The sequence below is a fragment of the Triticum aestivum genome, chromosome 6D, assembly GCF_018294505.1.
Source record: "Triticum aestivum cultivar Chinese Spring chromosome 6D, IWGSC CS RefSeq v2.1, whole genome shotgun sequence".
Lineage (NCBI taxonomy): Eukaryota > Viridiplantae > Streptophyta > Magnoliopsida > Poales > Poaceae > Triticum > Triticum aestivum.
The window spans coordinates 98,957,337-98,963,095 of record NC_057811.1 but is presented as its reverse complement, the minus strand read 5'-3'; positions in this window follow the sequence as shown (position 1 = coordinate 98,963,095).

Genomic DNA, 5,759 nt, shown 5'->3' with positions numbered 1-5,759 from the left:
AAAGTTTTAGTATGATCTAGTTTTGAGTTTTGCTTTATGATCCCTCTATGTAATCGAGTCCGTGACCTATATAATAAAGATTAGTGTTGAGTAAAGGGCTTGATTATTTTGCTATGATCTTGAGTGAATACAAGAAAACAAAAAGAATAAAAAGAAACAAAGAGATCATATTGATCTTATGGAGAGTAATGACTTCACATAGAAAGAGTATGATGATTAAAAATTGTTGAGAGTTGACAAACATAGCTTTGGTCATCGTTGCAATTAATAGGAAGTAATAAAGAAAGATAGGTTTCACCTATAAATATACTATCTTGGACATCTTTTATGATTGTGAGCACTCATTAAAATATGACATGCTAAAAAGTTGATGTTGGACAAGGAAGACAACGTAATGGGTTATGTTTTCTTATATCTGAAATAAAGTATATTGTCATGGATCATCCAACATGTTGAGCTTGCCTTTCCCCCTCATGCTAGCCAAATTCTTTGCACCAAGTAGAGATACTACTTGTGCTTCCAAATACCCTTAAACCCAGTATTGCCATGAGAGTCCACCATATCTAACTATGGATTGAGTAAGATCCTTCAAGTAAGTTGTCATCGGTGCAAGCAATAAAAATTGCTCTCTAAATATGTATGATTGATTAGTGTGGAGGAAATAAGCTTTATACGATCTTGTGATGTGGAAGAAACAAAAGCGACGGATTGCATAATAAATGTCCATATCACAAGTGGCAATATAAAGTGACATTCTTTCGCATTAAGATTTTGTGCATCCAACCCTGAAAGCGCATTGCAACCTCTGCTTCCCTCTGCGAAGGGCCTATCTTTTACTTTTATCTCTTAACCTTATGCAAGAGTCATGGTGATCTTCACCTTTCCTTTTTACATTTTATCCTTTGGCAAGCACAGTGTGTTGGAAAGATCCTGACATATATATCTAACTGGATGTAAGTTAGCATAAACTATTATTGTTGACATTGCCCTTGAGGTAAAACGTTGGGAGGCGAAACTATAAGCCCCTATCTTTCTCTGTGTCCGATTTAAACTCTGTAACCACAAGTATTGCGTGAGTGTTAGCAATTGTGAAAGACTAAATGATAGTTGAGTATGTGGACTTGCTGAAAAGCTCTGACATAGACTCTTTCTGATGTTATGATAAATTGCAATTGCTCCAATGACTGAGATTATAGTTTGTTGGTTCTCAATGAAGTTTCTGATTCATACTTGACATTGTGAATAGATTATTACTTGAGCATAAGAAATCGTATGACAATATCCATATATGTTGTTGTTATAAGAATGATCATGATGCCCTCATGTCCGTATTTTATTTTATCGACACCTCTACCTCTAAACATGTGGACATATTTATCGTTATCGGCTTCCGCTTGAGGACAAGCGATGTCTAAGCTTGGGGGAGTTGATACTTCCATTTTGCATCATGCTTTTATATCGAGATTTATTGCATTATGGGTTGTTATTACACATTTTGTCACAATACGTATGCCTATTCTCTCTTATTTTACAAGAGAATGCCGGCAGCTGGAATTCTGGGCTGGAAAAGGAGCAATTATTAGAGACATATTCTGCACAACTCCAAAAGTCCTAAAACTCCAGGGAAGTTATTTTTTGGAAATAATAAAAAATACTGAGCGAAGAAAATACCAGAGGGGGCCCACACCCTGGCCACGAGGGTGGGGGGCGCGCCCTACCCCCTGGGCGCGCCCCCTGCCTCGTGGGCCCTGGTGGCCCTCCGGTGCCCATCTTCTGCTATATGAAGTCTTTCGTCCGAGAAAAAATCATAAGCAAGCTTTCAGGACGAGACTCCGCCGCCACGAGGCGGAACCTTGGTGGAACCAATCTAGGGCTCCAGCAGAGCTGTTCTGCCGGGGACACTTCCCTCCGGGAGGGGGAAATCATCACCATCGTCATCACCAATGCTCCTCTCATTGGGAGGGGGGCAATCTCCATCAACATCTTCACCAGCACCATCTCCTCTCAAACCCTAGTTCATCTCTTGTATCCAATTTTTGTCTCCAAGTTTGGGATTGGTACCTGTAGGTTGCTAGTAGTGTTGATTACTCCTTGTAGTTGATGCTAGTTGGTTTATTTGGTGGAAGATCATATGTTCAGATCCTATATGCATAGTAATACCCCTCTGATTATGAACATGAATATGCTTTGTGAGTAGTTACGTTTGTTCCTGAGGACATGGGAGAAGTCTTGCTATTAGTAGTCATGTGAATTTGGTATTCGTTTGATATTTTGATGAGATGTATGTTCTCTCTCCTCTAGTGGTGCTATGTGAACGTCGACTACATGACATTCACCATTATTTGGGTCTAGAGGAAGGCATTGGGAAGTAATAAGTAGACGATGGGTTGCTAGAGTGACAGAAGCTTAAACCCTAGTTTATGCGTTGCTTCGTAAGGGGCTGATTTGGATCCATATGTTTCATGCTCTGGATAGGTTTACCTTAATACTTCTTTTGTAGTTACGGATGCTTGCAATAGGGGTTAATCATAAGTGGGATGCTTGTCCATGTAAGGATAGCACCCAAGCACCGGTCCACCCACATATCAAATTATCAAAGTACCGAACACGAATCATATGAACGTGATGAAAACTAGCTTGACGATAAATCCCATGTGTCCTCGGGAGCGCTTTTCTCTATATAAGAGTTTGTCCAGGCTTGTCCTTTGCTACAAAAAGGATTGGGCCATCTTGCTGCACTTTATTTACTTTTGTCACTTGTTGCTCGTTACAAATTATCCTATCACAAAACTATCCGTTACCTATAATTTCAGTGCTTGCAGAGAATACCTTGCTGAAAACCGCTTATCATTTCCTTCTGATCCTCGTTGGGTTCGACACTCTTACTTATCGAAAGGACTACGATAGATCCCCTATAGTTGTGGGTCATCAGATAATGATAAAGTTTTTGCATTGGTTTATACTAACTTATCTCATGAGTGCTTTTTGAGTTTTGTGTGGATGAAGATTTTGAGATTTAGGAAAACCGTGATATGAGAAGATTTAAGGAGACACAAAAGCTCAAGCTTGGGGATGTCCAAGGCATCCCAAGATAATATTTCAGGAAGTCTCAAGCATTTAAGCTTGGGCATGCCCCGGTAGGCATCCCACCTTTCTTCTTCAACAATTAACGGTTAGTATCGGTTGAGCCTAAGTTTTTGCTTCTTCACATGATGTGTGCTATTCTTAGAATGTCATTTTATTTTGTTTTGCTTGCTGTTTTAATAAAGTACTTAGATCTGAAAGTTTTTAAATAAAATAGAGTCCTCAAATAGTTGCCAGGGAGGCTAGGTAAGCGGCACGCACATCCCGTCAACGAAGCTCTTTTCTATGGAATTGCTCTAGTGATTCACTTATATCTTTTTGAGCATGGTGTGCTTTAGTATTTTTGAAGAAATTCTCTCTTGCTTCACTTAAATTAATTTGAGTGAAAGAAATATTATGCTCATGATCTTCACTTATATCTTTTTGGAGTAGTTTTCATTTACTCTTGTGCTTCACTTATATCCTATGAGTAAATTGTTGAATGAATTGAATATCATGAAGTTCAAATTATATTTTCATATTATGCCTAGTAGTAGCTTCACATTGGGTTTAGAAAGTGAAATCTTTTGAAGCTTGGCAATCACAATATTAGTCATACAAGCAATTCATGAATAATTAGTAGAAGGAAGAGAACTTTCACATGCAAATATACCATCCTGGAAATCTTCTGTAATTGTGAGCCCCCATCAAAATATTATATGCCAAAATTGTTGACGTTGGACAAGGAAGACAACGTACTGATTTATGTTTGTTCATATTCACAAAGAAGTTATATTGTCATAGATCCTTCAACATGTGGTGCTTGCCCCCCATCTTGGCTAGCCAAAATTCCGCACCAAGTAGAGATACTACTTGTGCACCCATAAACCCTTAAACCCAAATCTTATTTTCAAGAGTCCACCATACCTACCTAAGGATTGAATAAGATCCTTCAAGTAAGTTGTCGTCGGGGCAATAAGGCAATAAAAATTGCTTCTAAAAGTGTTAGATCATTTGGTGTAAGAGAAAATTGAGCGTTGTACGAACTTATGATGGCAAAGCAATAAAAGCGACGGACTGCATAATAAAGGTTGCTATCATAAGGGGCAATATAACATGACGTTCTTTTGCACTAAGGGATTGAGCATACAAACAAATAAGCGCATGACAACCTCTGCTTCCCTCTGCGAAGGGACTATCTTTTACTTTTCAGTATTTACTTTCATGCAAGAGTCAAAGTTCTTCTCTCTATTCCTTTTTATTTTTCTCTTTTGGCAAGCATCATGTGGTGAGGAAAGATCTAGGCACATGTTTCCAGTTAAATATGGGTAGCATGAGTTATTATTGTTGACATCACCCTTGAGGTGAATATGTTGGGAGGCAAAACAATAAGCCCCTATCTTTCTATGTGTCTGGTTGAAACGTTTTGCTCATGTGTATGCGGTGAGTGTTAGCAATCATAGAAGACTATATGATGGTTGAGTATGTGGAGCTCTTACTTAAACTATGTTGAATAAGTTGAATTACAATTGCTTGGTGACTGAGAACATAGGTTGTTGAGTTTCAAGAGAATTCATTGTTTGAACCTTAACATGTGAATTCGTTGCTACTTTAACATGAGAAATTTTATGAGAAAGAATTGCTGTCATGATGCTAGGAAAAGTGATTGAAACTGTCATTGATCAAACTTGTGCACTTTGCTAGCATTCTCACTTCATAAATTATTTCTTTTATCCTTTACCTACTCGAGGACGAGTAGGAATTAATCTTGGGGATGCTGATACGTCTCCAATGTATCTATAATTTATGAAGTATTCATGCTGATATATTATCATTCTTGGATGTTTTACAATCATTTTATAGCAACTTTATATCATTTTTTGGGACTAACCTATTGATCTAGTGCCCAGTGCCGGTTGCTGTGTTTTTTCTTGTTTTTTACATTGCAGGAAATCAATATCAAACAGACTCCAAACACCGCAAAACTTTTTGTGGATTTTTTATGGACCAAAAGACTCCCGATGGGCCAGAGCAACACCTGGGGGGTGCCCCGAGGGGGGCACTGCCCACCAGGGTGCCCACCTCGGTGGCCTCCCGCACCCCCTCTTTACCCTATAAATTCACAAATATTTCGAAAACCCTCGGGGTTAACCTAGATGAGAAGTTCCGCCGCTGCAAGGCTCTGTAGCCACTGAAAACCAATCTAGACCCTTTTCGGCACCCTGCCGGAGGGGGGAATCATCTCCGGTGGCCATCTTCATCATCCCGGCGGCCACCACAATGAGGAGGGAGTAGTCCACCCTCAGGGCTGAGGGTTTGTACCAGTAGCTATGTGTTTAATCTCTCTCTGTCTCTCGTGTTCTTGAGATGTCACGATCTTGATGTATCGCAGGCTTTGTTAATATAGTCGGATCATATGGTGTTTTCCCCTCTTTTATCTTGTTGTGATGAATTGAGTTTTTCCCTTTGAGATTTCGTTGTTATCGGATTGAATACTTTTATGGATTTGAGAACACTTGATATATGTGTTGCAATTGAATACTCGTGGTGACAATGGGGTATCGTATTAATTCACTTGATATATGTTTTGGCACTCAACTCGCGGATTCACGAGGTGACATTAGGGTAATCTATGCATAGGGGTTGATGCACGTTCTTGTCTTTGTTTCTCCGGTAGAAATCTTGGGGCACTCTTT